Source organism: Mustela nivalis, assembly GCF_964662115.1.
Source record: "Mustela nivalis genome assembly, chromosome: 13".
In the NCBI taxonomy this organism is placed as follows: Eukaryota; Metazoa; Chordata; class Mammalia; order Carnivora; family Mustelidae; genus Mustela; species Mustela nivalis.
Window position 1 is genome coordinate 38,585,843 of NC_139032.1, and position 21,541 is coordinate 38,607,383.

Here is a 21,541-nt window from a genome sequence, read left to right on the forward strand (position 1 = left end):
CTCCTTTAACTGTAGGGTTAGGTTGTATATTTGATACCTTTCTTTTCTCTTGAGAAAGGCTTGTACTGCTATATATTTTCCTCTCAGGACTGCCTTTGTTGTGTCCCACAGATTTGTTGTGTTTTCATTATCATTTGTTTCCATGATTTTTTTCAATTCTTTTTCAATTTCTTGGTTAACCCATTCATTCTTTAGAAGGATGATCTTTAATCTCCATGTATTTGGATTCTTTCCAAATTTCTTCTTGTGATTGAGTTCTAGCTTTAGAGCACTGTTGTCTGAAAATATGTAGGGAATGATCCCAATCTTTTGATGCTGACTGAGATCTGATTTTTGACCCATGATGTGATCTATTCTGGAGAATGTTCCATGTGCTTTCGAGAAGAATGTGTATTCTGTTGCTTTGGGATGGAATGTTCTATATATATCTGTGATGTCTATCTGGTCCAGCGTGTCATTTAAGGCCTTTATTTCCTCGTTGATCTTTTGTTTGGATGATCTGTCCATTTCAGTGAGGGGAGTGTTAAAGTTCCCTTCTATTACTGTATTATTGTTGATGTGTTTCTTTGATATTGTTATTAATTGGTTTATGTAGTCGGTTGAATCCATGTTAGTGGCATAGATATTTTAAATTGTTAGAACTTCTTGTTGGACAGACACTTTCAGTATGATATAGTGTTCTTCCTCATCTCTTATTATAGTCGTTGGCTTAAAATCTAATAGGTCTAATATAAGGATTGCCACCTCAGCTTTCTGTTGATGCCCATTAGCATGGTAAATTGTTTTTCACCCCCTCACTTTAAATCTGGAGGTGTCTTTGGGTCTAAAATTTCTTGTAGACAGAATATTGATGTTTTTGTTTGCTTGTTTGTTTTGTTTTGTTTTGTTTTTATCCATTCTGAAACTCTGTGTCTTTTGATTGGGGCATTTAGCCCATTTACATTCAAAGTAACTATTGAGAGATATAAATTTAGTGCTATTGTATTGCTTGTAAGGTGACTGTTGCTGTATATCATCCCTGTTCCTTTCTGATCTACAACCTTTAGGCTCTCTCTTTGCTTAAAGGACCCCCTTCACTATTTCCTGTAGAGCTGGTTTGGTGTTTACAAATACTTCTAGTTTTTTTGTTTAGTTTAGTTTTGTTTTGTTTTGTTTTTGTCCTGGAAGCTTTTTATCTTTCCTTCTATTTTCAATAATAGCCTAGGTGGATATAGTATCCTTGGCTGCATGTTGTTCTCATTTAGTACTCTGAATATATCGTGCCAGTTCTTTCTAGCCTGCCAGGTCCCTGTGGATAAGTCTGTTGCCAATCTAATATTTTTAACATTGTAATTTACAGACTTCTTGTCCCAAACTGCTTTCAGGATTTTCTCTTTGTTACTAAGACTTATAAATTTTACTATTAGATGACTGGTTGTGGACCTATTCTTATTGATTTTGAGAGAGGCTCTCTGTGCCTCCTGGATTTTGATGTTTGTTCCCTTTGCCACATGAGAGAAATTCTCTACAAAAATTCTCTCCAATACACCTTCTGCTCCCCTCTCTCTTTCTTCTTCTTCTGGAATCCCAATTATTCTAATGTTGTGTCATCTTATGGTAACACTTCTCTCTCGAATTCTCCCCTCGTGGTCCAGTGGTTGTCTTTCTCTTTTGCTCAGCTTCTTTATTCTCTATCATTTGGTTTTCCATATCACTAATTCTTTCTTCTGCCTCATTTATCCTAGCAGTAAGAGCCTCCATTTTTTATTGTACCTCATTAATAGCTTTTTTTTTAAACTTGGTTATATTTTAGTTCTTTTATTCTCCAGAAAGCGCTTTTATTTCTCCAGACATGGTTTCTCTAATATCTTCCATGCCTTTTTCGAGCCCAATTAGCACCTTGAGAATAGTCATTCTGAACTCTAGATCTGACATATTACCAATGTCCATATTGATTAGTTCCCAGGCCTTCAGTACTGCCTCTAGTTCTTTTTTTTTTTTTTTTTTTTTGGTGAGTTTTTCCATCTTTTCATTTTATCCATATAAGAATATATGAAGGAGCTAATAAAATACTAAAAGCATGACAAAGACCCCAGTAAAATGTGCTTTAACCAAATCAGAAGAGACCCCAAATCGTGGGGGGGAAGACAGGGGGTAAAAAGTTCAGAAAAAACAAATTAATAAAGAAAAAATATAAAAAAGAATATATATATATATATATATATATATATATATATATATATATATATATTAGACTGGTGACTATATAGGGTTATCCACTTAATTTGGGGAGTATTTTGGCTTCTTAGAAGAGACAACCTCCCAAACTTAAAGAATTAAAAACACATATTAGAGTAATCATGATGAAATGATGAAATATGACTCTAAAGATGAAAATTTTTTAAAAATTTCTAATAAAGGAGTTGATAATATAACTTGGTTGAGAGAATAAAGAAAAAGAAAGTGGAGAGAATTTGCTAAGGCTGGAGACTAGAACAAAGCCCTGTGCTAGATCTAGGATATACTTTGATCTATTAGAAGAAGATGTATCCCAAATTTTTTTTAGAAGAAAAAACCCTATGTGCATACAAAAAAAAAAAAAGATACATTGAGGGATAAAATATGACTATAATAATGAAGGTTCAAAAAAGTTTTTTTTTTAAGGTATTGTTAAGATAAACTAGTTAAAAAATGTTAAAAGAGGAAAGGGTAAAAGTTAAAAAAATAGAAGAAAAAAATAATATTAAAATAAATTAATTAACTTTGCAAGACTAAAGAATCATGGGGAGAAAGCCATGAATTCCATGCTTTTCTTTCTCCTCCTCTAGAATTCTGCTGTTCTCCTTGTTAAGTGAACTTGGTTGTGAACTGGATTTCTTGATGATCTTCTTGGGGAGGAGCCTGTTGCAGTGATTCTCAAGTGTCTTTGCCCAAGGCAGAATTACATGGCCCTTACCAGGGGCCAGGCTAAGTAATCTGCTTGGGTTTGCTTTCGGGAGCTTTTGTTCCCTGAACACTTTCCATAGAGTTCCGGAGGACAGGAATGAAAATGGCAGCCTCCCAATCTCCAGCCTGGAGGAACCTAGGGCTCAGGGCCCCACTCCTCAGTGCACCCTCAGAGAAACGGGTCACTCCCATCTCCCTGGCCTCTGGCTGTTCTCCAAGCTCACCCAGTCTGTGACCAAGCATCTCTGTCTCTGGCACACAGTTCCACCTGCAGTCTCCAAACCCTGCAGATGCCTGCTCTATTCCAGGGTGTCTCCCTGGATCTTGTGGGGTGCCCACTCACAGAGCAGTTGCCTTTGCCACAGATCACAATTTAAGGTAACCCCAAGTTGAGAGCTCAGTCCTAAGCTCTTTCTCTGTAGCCAGCTTCCCTGCTTCTGTGACTCCATGGGACCTGAGACCACACTGTCCCCGTGTGGGCTTCACCCTGGTTTAGTCTTTGAAGTGATGTCCCTCAGTAGAGCAGACTTTTAAAAGTTCTGATTTTGTGCTCCATTGCGCCACTGCTTGTCGGGAACTGGCCCCAACACCCGTGGTCTATCTTCCCGTAACTTTGGATTCACTTCTCCGCAGATCCTTTCAGAAAGTGGTCAATTTTCTGTTTCTAGAATTTCTGCTCTTCTTCTCTTCAATTTCCTTTTGAATTTGTAGGTATTTGGTATGGTTTGATAAGCTATCTAGCTGATCTCCTGCTACCTAATGTCATCTCAGCCTGCTACTTCTCTGCCATCTTGACTCCCCCCACCAATCTACCATTTTTTTGGCAACTATTTAGAGGCCTACTTTCTTTTTTCTTACATTACCGAGTTCACATTTAATGTGTTATATAACAATACTGTCCATTGTTATCCTTTTCTAGTTTGCCTTTACGTTTTGTTTTTATGAATTTTCATTCAGAAGTTTGGGGTTTTATGTTTGTTTGTATTTTTTTTGTTTGTTTTTTTCCCTTTTTCTCTTTTCACATTTACCCTTTTCTCCCACACTTCTGCCTTTGGTAACCATCAATCTGTTCTCTAGATCTATGAACTTGTTTTTTATTAGTTCATTTGTTTATTTTGTTTGAAGATTGAACATATAAGAGAGATCACATTGTATTTGTTTTCTCTGATTTATTTCACTTAGCCTAATGCCCTCAATATCTACCTTTTTTTTTTTTTTTTTTTTTTTGCCATGACAAAATTTCATTCTTTTTTATGGCTGAATAATATTCTATTGTATGTGTATGCCACACTTTCTTTATCCATTCATTAATCCATGGACAGTTTAGTTGTTTTCACATTTTGGTTACTGTAAATAATGTTGCAATGAACATGGGGGTGCATAATATCTTTTTGAGTTAAATATATGGATAAATTCTCAAAAGTGGAATTGCTGGATCAGATAGGTACCCAGAAGTGAAATTGCTACATTAAAATGGTAGTTCTATTGCTAATTTTTTGAGGAGCATCCATAGTGGCTACACAAATTTACATTCCCATCAAGAGCTCACAAGTGTTCCCTTTTCTCCACATCCTCATCTATATCTATCTATCTATCTATATATATATACACACATATAATATATAATTTATAATTTATATAAAATAATAATTATATATAGTATGTAGTATTATATTATTACTCATCTTTTGATAATAGCCATTCTAACATGTGCAAAGTTATAGCTCATTTGGTTTTTATTTATATTTCCCTGATGAGTAATGATGTTGAACGTCTGTTCATATACCAGTTGAACATCTGCAAGTCTTCTTGCAAATATTTTCTCCCATTCAGTAGGTTGCCTGTTCATTTTGTTGATGGTTTCCTTTGCTTTGCAGAAGCTTTTTAGTTTGAGGTAGATTCATTTGATTATTTTTTGTTTTTGTGCTTTTGTATTTGGTGTCAGGATGAAAAAAATCATCACCTAGACTTATGTTAAGTATCTTATCACTTATGTTCTCATCTAGGAGTTTTATGTGGCTTCAGGTTTGACATTCAAGTCTTTAACTCATTTTGAATTGATTTTTAGGTGTGTTGTAAGAGAGTGATCGAGTTTCTTTTGCATGTGACTATCCAGTTTCCCCAACGTCATTTATTGAAGACAATGTTGGGTTGTTGTTGTTTTTTTTTTCTATTATATATTCTTGGCTTTTTTGTCATATGTTAATTAACTATATACACGTGGTTTATTTCTGATATCTCTCCTATTCTATTGATCTGTGTGTCTGTTCTTTATGCCAATACCACACTGCTTTCATGACTATGGCTTTGTAATATAGTTTGAAAAAAAAGTTGTTCCTTCTCAAGATTGCTTTGGATATTTGGCATCTTTGGGGTTCCAAACAAATTTTGGGATTATTTGTTCAACTTCTATGGGTGGTTAATATAATTGTAGTTTTGATAAAGAGCACATTGAATTTGTAGATTGCTTTGGGTTGGATGGATGTTTTAACACTCGAAAGCAATGAAGATGTTTGTCAGTAGGTAAATGGATATATATACTGTGATACACCTAGAGAATGCAATATTGTTCAGTGCGTGCTAATAAGAAATGAGCTACCAAGTCATGAAAAGAAGTGAAGTAAACTTGAATGCATATTACTAAGAACCCAATCTGAAAAAACAAAATCCTATATCATTCCAACTAAGTGACATCTGGAAAACTCAAAACTATGGAGACAGTAAAATGATCAGTGTTTTCCAGGGCTTAGAGTAGAGGGAGAAAACACAAAATAATTTTAGAACAGTGAAAATACTCTGCACTCTATTATAATTATGGAGACATGCCATTATACATTGGTCTAAGCTTTTTAAATGGAATGTACAATACCAAGAATGAACCCAAAAGTAAACGGTGTACTTGGGGTGATTATGATGTGTCATTGTAGGTTCAGCAATTTCAACATAGGTATCACACTGGTAGGGGATGTTAACAATGAGGAGGCTATCCATGTGCAGAGGCAGGAGGTAAATGGCAAATATACCTAACGTTCAGTATTTTGGTAAACCTAAAGCAGCTCTAAAAAAGAATAGTGTTGGGGCGCCTGGGTGGCTCAGTGAGTTAAGACACTGCCTTTGGCTCAGGTCATGATCTCAGGGTGCTGGGATCGAGTCCCGCATCAGGCACTCTGCTCAGCAGGGAGCCTTCTTCCTCCTCTCTCTCTGCCTGCCTCTCTGCCTACTTGTGATCTCTCTCTATCAAATAAATAAATAAAATCTTTAAAAAATAATAAATAAAAAAAATTAAAAAGAATAGTGTTAAACCTCAATAACTTACATGAAGAAATATAAAAATAGCAGACACAAGCCAAAATAACTATGTTTATTATTTTCAATAATAAAAAAGAGCATACCAAGAGTTTAAGATTAAAAAAAAAAATGGGTAGAGGAAATTATAAAGTGGGTAGAAGAAATTATATGTCTTACAATGTACTGGAATTACAAAACTAATTTTAAAAAATTTTTCTGTCACAGAATCAAAAAGTCTACAAATCTGAAACAGGATTAACACAAATAAAGTGTACCCAGAAATGTCATATGACAATTGCTGAAAATAAAACATCATATAAGGAGGGGGAGTGGAGACTCTGGAGTAAATTTTTTAAATTTACATTTAAAGGAATATCAATAAAGTAACAGCTGATATCTCAAAAGAAAGAATGGAAACCAGAGCCCTATAGAACTATATTCCTTATGCTTCAAGAAAATAACTTTCAAGATAAAATGAAGCCTAAATAAAGACACTTTCAGCCAAACAAAATAGAAAAATTCACCAGCAGCAGACCTGCTCCAAATAGAAGGGAAAAGAGCAGTCTTCACTCAGAAGGGAACATAACCTGAAAGGGAGTTTGAAGGGAAAGAACAAATATGAGAAACAGAAAATTTTTATATAGCAATAAATTTAATAAAATATTAACCAGTAAAACAGTAATGAAAATATTTGTGGAGTTTACAACATGGAGATAAATAAAATGCATAACAACAATCACATGTAATTTAAAAAGAGAATGCATAATGTTAAAGTATTTCTAAGGTTCTTCATTATCCAGGAATTTTTTTTTTTAATTATTTTATATTCAGGGCGCCTGGTTCAGTGGGTTAAACTTCTTCCTTCAGCTCAGGTCATGATCCCAGGGTCCTGGGGTCGAGCCCCACATCAGGCTCTCTGCTCAGCAGGGAGCCTGCTTCCCTCTCTCTCTCTGCCTGCCTCTTTGCCTAGTTGTGATCTCTCTCTGTCAAATAAATAAATAAAATCTTTAAAAAATAAAATAATAGGGGCACCTGGGTGGCTCAGTGGATTAAAGCCTCTGCCTTCGGTTCAGGTCATGATCCCAGGGTTGTGGGATCAAGTCCCATATTGGGCTCTCTGCTCTGCCGGGAGCCTGCTTCCTCCTCTCTCTCTGCCTGCCTCTCTGCCTACTTGTGATCTTTGTCTGTCAAATAAATAAACAAAATCTTAAAAAAAATTAATAAAATAAAATAATAAATAAATAAAATTATTTTATATTCAAATTAATAAATATTGCATGATGCAATTCCTAGAGGATCCATTAAATGCAAAGTGAAAGCTTACATGAGTAAAAGCAGATAAAGAGAAACACTTAATAGTCAAAATACTTAAAAAGAAGATAATTTTAAAAAGATAAAGATCTTGTATAGAAAATAAATAGTAAAATTATATACTCAATCTTAAATTATATTGATAATAATATTAAAAGTGAAACAACTAAACAAATCAGAACATGCTCTTTCCAAGAGCTATTCCTTCTAAAGAAAAAGTTTCATTTAATCCAAAGATGAATGAGGAAACATAAAAAATATATATATTTAAAAACACTGGTTATATAAAACTTTAAGGCCAAGCCAAAATTGAGAAGAGTGTCAAAGAATTACAGAGACTTTGGCAATGTTGTTATTGTGTACATGTGTGCACACAAACACATACACATAAATACTATATGAAAAAATAGAGTAAACTCATTGGCATCTACATGGGAGATAGGGAAACACTGAATACCAAAGAAGAAAAGCCACAAATCAAAAAGTGAGAGTCTGTGCAAGGAAAAGTAGGCTTAAGCATCAGATAATATTATTATTTTATTTTTTTAAGATTTTATTTATTTGACAGAGATTACAAGTAGGCAGAGAGGCAGTCAGAGAGAGGAGGAAGCAGGCTCCCTGCTGAGCAGAGATCCCGATGTGGGGCTCGATTTCAGGACCCTGGGATCATGACCTGAGCTGAAGGCAGAGGCTTTAACCCACTGAGCCACCTGTCAGGGTCACACTCCCAAGATGGCGCTGGTCGTGCCCCTAAGATGGCGCCGGAGCAGTACAGACAGCCTAAAAAACATCCACCCTGGCCACATGTGACCTCGTGCTGGTCACATGAGCACCGTATGCCACCACTGCCTACCAGCCCCAGATACCTCCTGTTCACGTGAACACCACTGTGATTGGCTGTTATGCCCTATATAAGGCAAGGGAACTTCCCCGCAGGAGAAGGGGAAAGAAGGGGAGGAGAAAGATCGACCAGGGAATAAGCAAGAGCTTGTGCATCGACCTGTGTGTGTGATGCGTCATCTCTGCGGGCAGGGAGAGCGAGACATTTGGTGCCGAAACCCGGGAACTGTGAGTATATTTAAAAATAGCAATGATACAGTGAAGGTAGAAATTCTGATACTGGTTGAGATATGTTCTGATTTACTGATAATATTGAGGTATATTTAACTTTTTAATTTTATGTGCATTGATCTCACATTGAACAGTTTTGTCAGAGTGAAATACAATGTTTCCATTTTGTTTACTTGATTTTTAGAAATGGTAGTTCTAACAGGAAGATTTCATGGAATAGAAGTTGTGCAGCTTTTTAAACTTAGCATTTTAGAGAGAAGGCAATACATGAGTACTTTTTCCCCCTCGTCATATTGCACGTTCATCACTAGGATGACCACAAAGGAAAGGTTAGAAGTTTGCTGAAGAGCAACCACAAAGGGACAGCAGCTATATGTTCGCAGATCGCGACTGTAAAGGTGTTAGAAGTTTGCTAAAGAGCAACCACAAAGGGACAGCAGCTGTATGTTTGCGGATCGCAACTGTAAAGGTAAAGATAATGGGGTCAGAAATTTCTAGACTCCGAATGGAGAGCCCCTTGCGGGGACTTTTGAAAGATAACAGAACCCCTCTTGAGAGTTATTTAAGAAGTTGTTTTTCAGGAGGTGGGAATTTGAATAGTAAACCTGTATCATCTCTGTGAAACCTTAAGATGATGAAATAGAACCTTTCTTTGTTCCTATTTCTTTAGTTATCACTGTCTTATCTAACACTTTGAACCAGTTAACTCAGTTGGAGCATGGTGCTAATGTGGCTAAGGAGGGGAGTTCAATCCTTTCATAGGTCCCTTAACCTTACACACTTACATAGAACTCTTCATAGCTACAGATTGCCACTTCTTGTAGGTATATATCTCGCAATTCAGCTCTTAGTCACAGGGAAGGTGAGGAATATAGCTTAGCATAAGCCTTTCATCTCAAATGGAAAGACAGCTTAAATAATTAGTATATGTGATACTATAGACTTTTAATCTAATATCTAAATGAAAAATAATAATGTAATATCTAAAATATGTGTCACTATAATTTTCTCTAGGTAAGACCATTTTCTAAATAGTATCTTTTAAAAATTAAATTTCAATAAATTAAGTTTCAGTAAAAATTAGGTATAAATACAAATAAAACATAATAAGAAAAGTTGAAATCCTGTTAACACTGAGTTCTTGTGCCTAAGTTTGGGTTTATCAAAGGAAAGTATACTTGGTGCTATACAAGGCAGCAGAGTCTTCAGTTCACATATACTATTCAGTATCACACAACTCCTAATTTCTGTTCTTGGCCTTTGCAGTTTATGTTAGTACCAGTTTATGTTAGTACTTTTCTCAGTTATGAGTTATGATTAGTATTATTTTTAGTACAATTTTTTGGTAAAAGATGTTAGATAAGTAAATATTGTTAAACACTTCACTTGCTCTTAAGATCCTCACATGCTGTTTAATCAGAAGAGTATTGATTTGATCTCCAGAAAGAACCAAAGAAAGAGTTTACAAAGTATTTTGGCTGTTGTACTGACCTAGATTAAGATAGTTGCTGTCTGTCATTGCTCATTTGATATTGCGCTGCTAAGCAGTATCCAGAACTGAGGGACTACCCAACATCTCTATGCCTTTTTACCTCTTCTACCATTTTAGGTATTCTGTACTTGACTTTGCTAACTTTGCAGGTCTAGGGATGAGATGTTTATTGAGGTAATGGAGGGTTATAATCAAGTAATTTGCTTCTGCTAGAGATAAAGTGAATGGATTTTGTAATGAGTGGTCATGATCAAAATAAAGGTTAAAAGGAAGCAAGCATTATCAGATGGTTTTTAAAACTAATGCTTTGGCAGTAATTTCAAAAGTAATTGACACAGATTATTTAATCCCAGCACCCTCCTTTGGAGTAAATGATGGACCCCCTATGCCTACTTTGGATACTTATCCTACCCTTCAGTGTTTTGACTCAACCATGGCGGAATAGAGAAGTACAATTATGGGCCATGGTGCAAGCCTGGACCGCTCCTCTGCCGCTCTCTAACGACTCGACAGTTTTTCCTTTGTTTTTCTCTACCGATGCAAGTACCAGCTTTCCATCTCTACCATACGAAAACACCGAAGCAGCTTACAACATCACTTCCTTACTCCTTCCCGGGAGCCTTTGCTTCTTTGTTCGTTTTAACTATTCTTCTTCCTTTCAACCCCCTTGTATATCACTCGTATTGATCCTCAATCAAAGGGTAGATCTCCTCCAGGAACAAATGAACCTAATGTCGCAAATTCTCTCCACCAGTTGTATCCAGCCCTTATCGGGCATATGCATCACATCTAACTTGCATTCTAATCTCTCCTGAGCAGCGAACCTCTCCCAAGAATTATCTCAGATGCTCAACGGCACCTGGTCAGCCAAATTCCACAATCTGACAGCCTCCCTCCAGATGGAGATTCTGCAGATCAATGCCACGAGAGTCAACCCTCTCATGGCCCCCCAATTCCTACAAACTATGCAGGCAGTGGTGGCTTTTGGGAAATTCTGGTTTGGGACCATTGCACTCGGCTGTATTGTGCTCCTCGTCCTCCTCCTGGCGCTGCAGTGGATAAGGGCCCTCCAACGCACATTAGCCAGAGACTGGCAGGCTGTACATCAAGCCTTGGTAACCACAGAGCATGGTAGCTCACCGCAAGTATGGCTTAGCATGCTGGACCGGTAGTCAATGACGGGTAATGAGGACAAAAACGGCATACCAACCTAAGACAGAAGCTGCAGCATGCTCTGCAGTATTTGATGACGGGTAAGGGCACAAGTTGATCGTCCCAACCTAAGACAGGCACAGTCCCTTATCCATACAAATAAATAAAGAAGGGGGAGCTGTCGGGGTCATGCCCCCAAGATGGCGCCGGTCACGCCCCTAAGATGGCGCTGGAGCAGTACAGACAGCCTAAAAAACATTCACCCTGACCACACGTGACCTCGTGCTCATCACATGAGCACCGTATGCCATCACTGCCTACCAGCCCCAGATACCTCCTGTTCACGTGAACACCACTGTGATTGGCTGTTATGCCCTATATAAGGCAAGGGAACTTCCCCGCAGGAGAAGGGGAAAGAAGGGGAGGAGAAAGATCGACCAGGGAATAAGCAAGAGCTTGTGCATCGACCTGTGTGTGTGATGCGTCATCTCTGTGGGCAGGGAGAGCGCAACAGCCACCCAGGCGCCCCAGATAATATTATTATTTTAAAAGTAACCATTATAACATAAGTAGAAATATTTTAAATACCAAAATACCTTTAGCAAGCAGTGAAAGCATTTAGGCTTTATAGTAAAAGTATACATGCTAAATATACAGTATTTTTAACATACAACTGAATAAGAGATCTAATAGCAAACATAAATTCCATCAATAAATGTAAATTGGCTTAACTCATTATTTAGAAAAAGAAAATATTTCAGAATAACTCACAAAGCAAAACACAACTCTACATTTACACTAAAAGCAAGGTATTATGAATAGATTAAAAATCAAAGAATGAGCAAAATATACCAGACAATGTAAACAAAACTTAATATAAATTTTAAATCTGACAAGGTGAGCTAACTTTTAAAAAAGTAGAATATTTTATAATTACCACAATTCTCAACAAAGATAAAAATTATTGGTAGTTGTACTAAAAAATTCACGGCCATCCTCAGAAAGCAGAGGCTAGAGGACATACAAGTAGAAAGATACACAAACTACCCAGAAACTCCTGCAGCATTGAGAGACCTTTCCCTAAACTGCTTGGAGTACAGCCAATTGCCAAATCCCAGTTCTTAGCTCTCTCTAAAAATCGTCTTGGCCAGAGGGAGCTGGGTCTTTCAAGAACAAGCCCCCTTTCTGGTATCAGTCTACATCCAGAAATCAATCAATATGAAAGTATAAGTGCTTGCCTCCATCAGTGTAACAAGGAATAATTCTGAAGGGCCATTTCAGCTTACTGTCTAGGTTTCCTGGCTGATTTTACAAATCTGATGAAAGAGAAATGCTATCATGACATCGCAACTACTTCCTCTGGCCCAATCTGGCTTTTTCCATTTCTATCTATAAGTATTGATGTGAAAGCCACTTCTTAGTAAGCCTCCAGCACACTATTTTGTCTCAGATCAAATGGAACCAATATTGAGTAAAGGTGAAAATCATCTAAATAGCAATCAATAGGAGGCTCACATTGATCTATCCAATAATGCATACTGATTCTATAAAGTACAGCTACTTTTTATGTGCCTGTGGAACATTATTCTATTTAAAATTCAAAAGAAATAAAATAAATGTATAAATATTGTAATCAAAAATTAAAACTAATGAAAACTGAATTGTAGAAAAGGCAACAGCCAAGGAAGAACTTGAACAAAATATTATCTGTTGATATTACAGACAAAACCTTAACATGACTACTATATAAAATACTCTGAAAAATGGAAACAAAAGAGCAAGTTGGCCAAAAAAATTATAAGTAAAGTTGAATGGGGGAAAAATAGGAAAATATCCCCTATGAACATGAAATTACATTTAACATAATAATAACCACAACACGTAAAACTTCATAGTGATAGCATTTCTCTTTCATCAGATTTATAAAATCAGAAAGCCTGACAACATACTCTGTTCGCTAGGTTGTAGAAAATAGAAATTTTTATATATTGTGGAGGATTTCAAAATGTTATAACTTCTACTGAGTAGTGTTTGATTCACTTCTACAAATATAAAACAGCATCATGCACAGGAGTATTGTTATACTGTTATTTATTATAGCAAAGTTTTTAAACAATCTACAACTTTAACAACACAACAGGTAACTAGTTGAATAAACTATGATATGGGCATACAGGGGAGGATGAATTAGAAGATAATTATTATTAAAAGAAATAAAATGTTCATTTTGGGTTTATTTCTAGGATATATTGTTAGTTAAAACTGAAGGTTACAGATATATACTTTTAGTTTACTAAAATTGTGTAAAATACAAGCAGCAATAAGTGAAATATGTATTCACACAATAAAGGATAAAGGGACAAAATATTGAAAATGATTTGTTATGGGGAGGCAGGAAGAATGAGTAGAAGAGATATAATTGAAAGCAATATTTCTCTAAATATGCCATATTTTAAAAGTTCATTACTGAATCATGTCAGTGTTTTGCATAGTAAAAAAATAAGATTCAATTTTCAAGAAAAAATCAAGCCTAAACTTAAAATAACAGAAAAAATTAACAGAACTATGTATCAATTAGTTAACAAAGCTCCAAAGAGACGGTAAGTGTTTTGTAATAAATTTGAATACAGTAGTTTGACCACACAAGTTTTATGATACATATTCCAAGGGCAAAAGTTTTTGACAAGAACTTGAGCTACAATATTATAGTATTATAGTATTATAACTTTAAATTTTTTTGAGAATATAATAGGATAACATAAATAAATGTATTAATATTGCTAGTAAAAGAAATGTTCCATATTAGAGAAATAATAAATATAAAATCAATAAAGATATGAAAAATATTACAATATTATATTTAATTTAATAAATTTTAAATGTTTAATTTAATAAATATCACAATATTGTATTTAATTGAAAATATTAATTAAAGTGTAGCTTTTAAAAATACAAATCCATGATTTCTGGCTTAAGTGTTAACACATAAAGAACTTGGAAGTTTTACATTCCTTCTTACAATAAGAAACAGCTGAACAAACTGGAAATCGATGCCCTATTGTGGACACATCAAAGAACTGAGTTTGCAAGGGAATTGCCACTTGGAAAGCCAGAGAGACAGACAAATCCATGGAGTCACAGCTGGGAGTTAGCTTCTAACCTGGAGAAGAAATGGCTAGAGCCATAAACTGGTAGGGAGAGTTTATAAGAAGTAATTTTGATGAAGTGCAGAGGAGAATATAGACTATGAAGGTAAGTGTGAGAAACTCCTGGGGCTAGAGTCTTGGAAGAACACAAACTTCTGTGAGTTTCACCTCCAGAAAACCAACCAGTCTTCTGAAGAGTTGCCAAGAAAACTCCCCTCATGAATCTGTCAGAGGAGGGAAAAGTAACCATTATAAAACAGGTTTAGAGCTTTCTTCATAACACAGGGAAAGGACTTATCAAAGCCTTATTGGATATGGGGAAAGGTCATTTCCCCAACTTTGTGCCCTATTGGCCATTCTGTCTCACCCGAGGTGGAGAGGGAAGTTGAGAAATGTTTACAAAAGCCACAACTTGGACACATTTCCACTAAAATGCTGAGATTTAATCATAATATTATAGGATCCTTCTCCTTCCCCATGCCTAGCCACCACACCAACAGAAACCCAGTATGGTAATGGAGATTACAGTGAAGACCTCTTCTAAAGAGTAGTTCTTAGGAACTCCCAAAGAGAACACAGAGACCAATGCAAGGATACTGGAGAAATTTGAACCTTCTGGTGCCTACAGTCATAGCAAATGTTACAAACACCCCTAAATTCTAGAGAAACATAAATGCTCACAGTAAAGCTGAATTAGCTCAATTTCTATTTTCTGATACATCATGCCTGACATTCGACAAAAAATTTTAAGACTTAAAAGGCATATTAAAAGGCAAAAAAACAAAAAACAAAACAAACAAACAAAAAACAAAGTCTGATGGCACAGCATCAGACACAAACAGATCAGATGTTGGAATTATCAGACATAGAATTTAAAATAGTTATGATTAATATGATGAAGATTCTAATACAAAAACACTTTGGAAGTGTTTGGAAGTTTCTTTCAATGTTAAACATACTGTTATCATGTGCTCCATTAGTTGTATTTGATAATAATATTAAGAGTATCATTTAATATTAAGAGTATTTCAGTGTTCAGAGAGGAAGAATGAATTAATTCATAAAAAGCACTTAGAAATGTGCCTAGTACTTAATATACAATTATATAATTATTACTTAGTGGTAATCCCAAAGTCAAAATGGTTTGAAAGATTATCTTCATGTAGTATTTTTTTCATTATTACCTATTCTCTAGCTTAGTTGTTTTAAAATCATTTTTCCATAAGCATTTCTGTGTATATCTATAGCATATGTTGTAGAATATTTAAAAGGTATACAGATATATTTTTATCTTAATAATTCAAAACCTTTATCTTAGTAATTCAAAACCTCATCCTTAGTAATTCAAAACCTTAGTTTTGAACCTCACATTCAAGAATATGTGATTCTACAGAATATAGTATTTTTAAGAACATTTCACTATTTTCATTTCATCACACAATATTGCACAGGTATTATTGTTTATACATTAGGCTTGTTTTAGCAAGTCAGAATTTAGAAAATGTTATTTACTTTTCCCTACAATATAACATTACTGGGTACATAGAATTGCATGTTCAATGAAACACTTTCAGTCTCATTTTTATAAAAATATGTGTTCAGTGTTCTTTTTTCAAGTCATCTAGAACAAAGCCACTGTAAACAAAATTATTAGTGTTTATATAAATCATATACAAGTGAACATCACCAATTGAATATTGAATCTCTAAGATGTAAACAGTGATTATTTGTGTTTTAATAAAACTTTCAGATGAACAGCAAAGATATTCACTAAAATGAAAAATATATATATGTGCAACATAATATATATTGTTATATCATATCATATCAATAACAATTTTGTTCTACACATTTTTATTAGTTGCAATTTGTGTTGTCATTAATGAAACTGTTGTTCACAAATTGAACCCACCACAGGGAGGGGATGGAAGGACAGAAGAATGAGTCCGTTCCAGGCTGCTAGGTGGCAGGTGTATCAAGCAAGGGAATTTAGCAGGCTGTCTTGGGCAGCTACAAGACAAATCGATTGCTGCACCCTCCCACCAGGATCTGAAAGTTTATGCAGAGGCCTTAACTGGGCTGAGTCACATATACCATCCAGATGATATCAACATACCACCATCTCAAGTCTGTGTGCTTGGGCAGCTTCTAGCAAGCAAAAGGCAAGTGGAGTGCAGATTCCAAGGACAGGGGAGACAGTGAGTAGCCTCTGATTGCCAGGGCCCAGCTCCCAAGTAAACTGGAGGTCATGTCATCTCAGTAAACTCCAACAAAAATCTTTTGGAATACAATTTTTCATTACTTTTTACTATTCACCATAGTGATCACTATGAATAGAATGTAGGTGTCAGATGTTTGACTTCTTATACTTACATACTTCCAAGTATGGCCTTGAAATTCCCAATACTGCACACAGAAAGAAGAAAAAATCCTTTCATGGATTTCTGCTAATTTCCAAGAAATACTTAATCTAGGTCAGTGGTTATCCACCCTGGAAGCCCAACAAAATTACTTTGCAGCAATTTTAAATAGCCACTCCAAATTAATGGAACACAGCCATTTAGGGTGGGTCCTATGTATAGGTCCTTAGTTAAATTTCTATAAGTAATGCTGGTCTGTAAGGATGGTTAAGAGTCACTCCAGTGTTTTGACTTGATTCTGTTGTCTTTATGTGGTACCATATTGATTTCAACATGAAACTTGGGCAATTTTTCAGATTCTGCAATGTGTATTTAGTACATATTACTGAAACTATTATATCTTATCAAACATCATCTATTAATGATTTAATTATACATTTAAAGATGAGATAACTTTTCAAAGAAAATTTGGAACTGACAGTGTTACATTGTCTATTTTCTGTGTTCCTTTAGCACTTTGCATATGGTTCTTAAAGAATGTACCACCTTCCATTGTAATGATTTGTATAATTTCCATATATTGGGAGAATTATGCAAGCAGAGATCTTTGTACATCAAGTTTCACTGTGTTTCCAAATAGGTTTAGTTCCAGGCCTAAAACTATGCTTCATATATGCTGGATGAATAAATATGTGAATGAATTTACACAATTCTGGATGGATTTATATTTTCCCCCAAATGATTTCCTTGATAGCCAAAATACAAACACAACTGAGAATCTTGCACAGTAGTTGGGTATCTATTTGTATGTGACAAAATCCCAATTTAAATAAACATGCAAGAATTGAAAATCTGTTCTTTATTCTAAACAAAAGACTTGAGCTTCTATCAAGGATAGATTAAACCAAGGACATGAATATATGTACACTGTTTTCCTCCTCCTTCTCTCTCCTTTTCCCTTTCTTTCTCTCTTTCCCTTTGTCTTTGTTTTTCTCTCTTCCTCTCTCTCTCCCCACTAATTATCACCTCATCTTTCTGGATGTGGTTTTTATTTTGCTGGATAGACTTTCTTCAAGAAGATTACCCGTTGCAAAGAGAGAGGCAAACCCTAAAATAGACTTTTAACTATAGGTTACAAAATGAGGGTTGCTGGAGGAGAGGTGGGCAAGGGATGGGTTAAATTGGTAATGGGTATTTAGGAGTGCACTTGTGATGAGCACTGGGTTTTGTATGTAAAACATGAGTCACTAAATTCTACACCTGAAACTAATATTGCACTGTATGTTAACTATCTGGAGTTTAAATAAAAACTTGAAACCACACTCACACACACAACAGGGGATTACCTGTCTCTACCTTTCTAAAAGCAGTTCTGGATTACAGGTTTTCTTCAAAGCAAAAAGAGAGCCTTCCTCGTCATCTCTAGAAAGACACAATAAGTAATTAATCAGATTGGTCCAGTTTAGCAAATGAACTCAACCTGTCATCAAGAGTTAGTCTGAGAGTAATGACTGGCTCAAATTTTCAGCTTTATTCAAAGAGGCAAATCTGTCACTGGAAGGACAGGGAAAGCACAGGCATAGTTATGAGAAAGTGGAAAGGTTGGTAGTAATTTCAAGTTTTCTCTATTGCATCTGATAAAACTTACATTCAAAGGCTACAAGACCACTGATAAACTAAAGGGAAAATATAAAATAAAGAAAACCATAGTATTTTCATGTTCTAAAAGTAAAATATATCTGCTAATAATATAAAATTCTAGTTTTTCAAGGAGGTGCTTTAAATTTATATGGCTATCACCATTCTATTTAATGTGATACTCTAACAAAGATTTGGCAGAACAAGTAATTGTTTTCAATATTATACCAATGCTTCTTAATTTCATGGCTTGGATAAAAACTAAATATTATTTTGCCTAGCTTCAATATCTAGGAGATTTGAAAAAAAAAATCAGTCAATCATAACACTTCTATACCTCTAAATCAATTTTTAAGGAGATGTGACACCCACAAACTGTGACCACTATTAAGCAAATGAACAAATAAAACACCTTTGTAACACATACAGAAGGGAATAAACTAGGATTTGTTAAACCTTTTCTTGTTTTTGTAAAAACTTTCAGAAAAACTGAAAAGAAATAGTATATGAATCTTCATGACATCATTATCTAGTTTCAGCTAAACATTATGTCTTTTTTATTTCATTGTACCCCATCTTATTTCTGAAGTATTTAAAATATATTGTAAAAATTTAAATCACATATATTTTATATACTATGAATATACACTATATATAGTGTATGTGTGTATAATATATATACATATATTATATATAGACTAATACATAAGGAGTTTTTTTTAAATATTGTCAAAATGAGTAACACAAACAAGAAAATTATAGGTAATCCCTTATTGTCAGTTAATAAACAATCTCCATTAATTTATTGCTAATAATTTTATAAATATATTTAATTTCATTTCATTTTTGTTTAGAATTTAGATCCAAATAAAATCTGTACATTGTATTTGGCTTCTTATCTCTTTAGTCTGTTTCATTTTCCCCTGTGGTATTACTTTATTTAAGAAAACATATCACATGTTACAAAGAAAATTTTCCATATATGGGCGGTTCATCTGATTGTATCTTTACAATGTTGTTTGTTTGTTTCTCATGTTTTTTCGAAACTTATGTGGTTACTAGTGTGATTCATATTCAATGTTTGGAAAGAATGTCATAGGTAGTGTTGTTTAACTCATATTGTATCATATAAAAAATACATCATGTTTGTTTGCCTATTGTTTAATCATTTTAACACTGATGAGAGATTTGAGCAATTAGTCTGATGCCCCTATCATTACACTCCACATCAATGGGTAACAGCTGTTGACGAGTTATCAGTGTTTATTAGCTGTGATTGCTCCAGAAAGTTGATCTTTCCCTTGACATCTGGTTATCTTCAAAAACTCTCCATACATGAAAGGCAGGATAAGTATTTTATTTTATTCATAAATGATATTATATGTTATTAGATCATACATTATATACATATAATATGTATGATTCTATATATGACAGGTACAAGAGCAGGGCAGTTGGATATGGAGTTCAAAAAAAGTCATGGAGAGAGTATTTATTAGTTTGTCATTTTTTTTTTTTTTTAAAGATTTTACTTATTTATTTGACAGAGAGAGATCACAAGTAGGCAGAGAGGCAGGCAGAGAGAGAGAGAGGAGGAAGCAGGCTCCCTGCTGAGCAGAGAGCCCGATGCGGGACTCGATCCCAGGACTCTGAGATCATGACCTGAGCCGAAGGCAGTGGCTTAACCCACTGAGCCACCCAGGCACCCAAGTTTGTCATGTTTTTTTTTGTGAGAACTGCAGCCATGGGAATAGAATATATTGACCAAACACAGAAAAATGAGAACAAAATAAATAGAAGGCCAACAAAAATATCTATAGGAATACTACATTTTTAGTGCAGAATGTAGCAGAAATTGAGGAGGCGAGGAAACAAAAACCATTTGTCTTGAGAGTCAATGAGAAAAGTAGTGAATATTCACTACCTGAAAAGTAAAAGAAGAAAATATTTATATCAGAACAAGATTAATGGTTTAGTTTAAAATTTAGTCCAGGTAGGACTAAATTTAACATGAAATAAACATTAATATTTGAAAAATAATATCAGTAAAATAGAAAAGGTTTACAGTTAGATTTATATTAGTCAGATTAGAAATGTACAGTTAGGATTAAAAATGTTGGATGTGAAGCTGGAGGTATTGAATATTGATTATTAATTTTTAGAGTTTTCAAATAAAAGCCATAGGAAGTGCCTAGTGGTATAGTTGGTTAAGTCTCCAACTCTTGATTTTGTTCAGGTCATGACTTCAGAGTGGTGAGATTGAGGCCCACATCAGACCCTGTGCTGGGAGCAGAGTCCGCTTGAGTTCTCTTTTTCACTCCCTCTCCTCTCTCTTTCAAATAAATAGATAAGACTTTTAAAAATAAAATAAAATAAAAGTAATAATAAACTGGATAATAATTTCTAAGGGGAGCACAAAATATGAGGCTTAATCAATTTTTTAATATAAGGGAATTTTTTTTAAGTAGAGATACAATATATTGTCAAAACTTGTCTAGGTAGACAACAAAAATGCCTGTAAGACATGATTTTTTTTTCCTTTTTTTTCTTGGCAACCGTGACTTTTGTCAAAACTGAGTAATAGCCCATTGAAAAAGCATCTGTATCTATACATATATATCAATATTTATCTATCTATAAATAGACATATGTTCAGGAAAAGACAATGTGTGTGTTTGAAAAGATATGTGGCTGGGGCACTTGGGTGGCTCAATCATTAGGCGTCTGCCTTCAGCTCAGGTCATGGTCCCAGGGTCCTGGGATCAAATCTGGCATTGGGCTGCCTGCTCAGTGGGGTGCCATCTTCTCCCTTTCCCTGCTTGTGTTCCTTCTCCCTCTCTGTCAAATAAATAAATAAAATCTTTAAAAGAAAGAAAGAAAGAAAGAAAGAAAGAAAGAAAGAAAGAAAGAAAGAAAGAAAGAAAGAGAAAGAAAGAAAGAAAAGATATGTAGCTAACTGTTGTCTTTTTCTATACAATTACACAAAAACTCATTGACAAACTTCCACTGAAAAATGCTTCACCGAGAGATGTGTCCCTGGTTTTACTTATCTATTTTGCTAAAACCAGCCTTAAAATACTAGGAGAAAATCATTTCGACAAAAGCCATTACAAACTATTCCAAATCATATGAACTTATCTCATTATTACATGCTGAAG

General features: G+C 34.9%; 1 long non-coding RNA gene across 1 annotated transcript; it reads left to right on the forward strand.

Moving 5' to 3' along the window:
* Positions 1–8,548: 8,548 nt before the first annotated feature.
* Positions 8,549–11,148, forward strand: LOC309846341. The gene is made up of 3 exons (XR_014301854.1): positions 8,549–8,592; positions 8,907–8,993; positions 10,907–11,148. It is a non-coding gene; the product is annotated as an uncharacterized lncRNA (long non-coding RNA).
* The last annotated feature ends 10,393 nt before the right edge of the window (positions 11,149–21,541 follow it).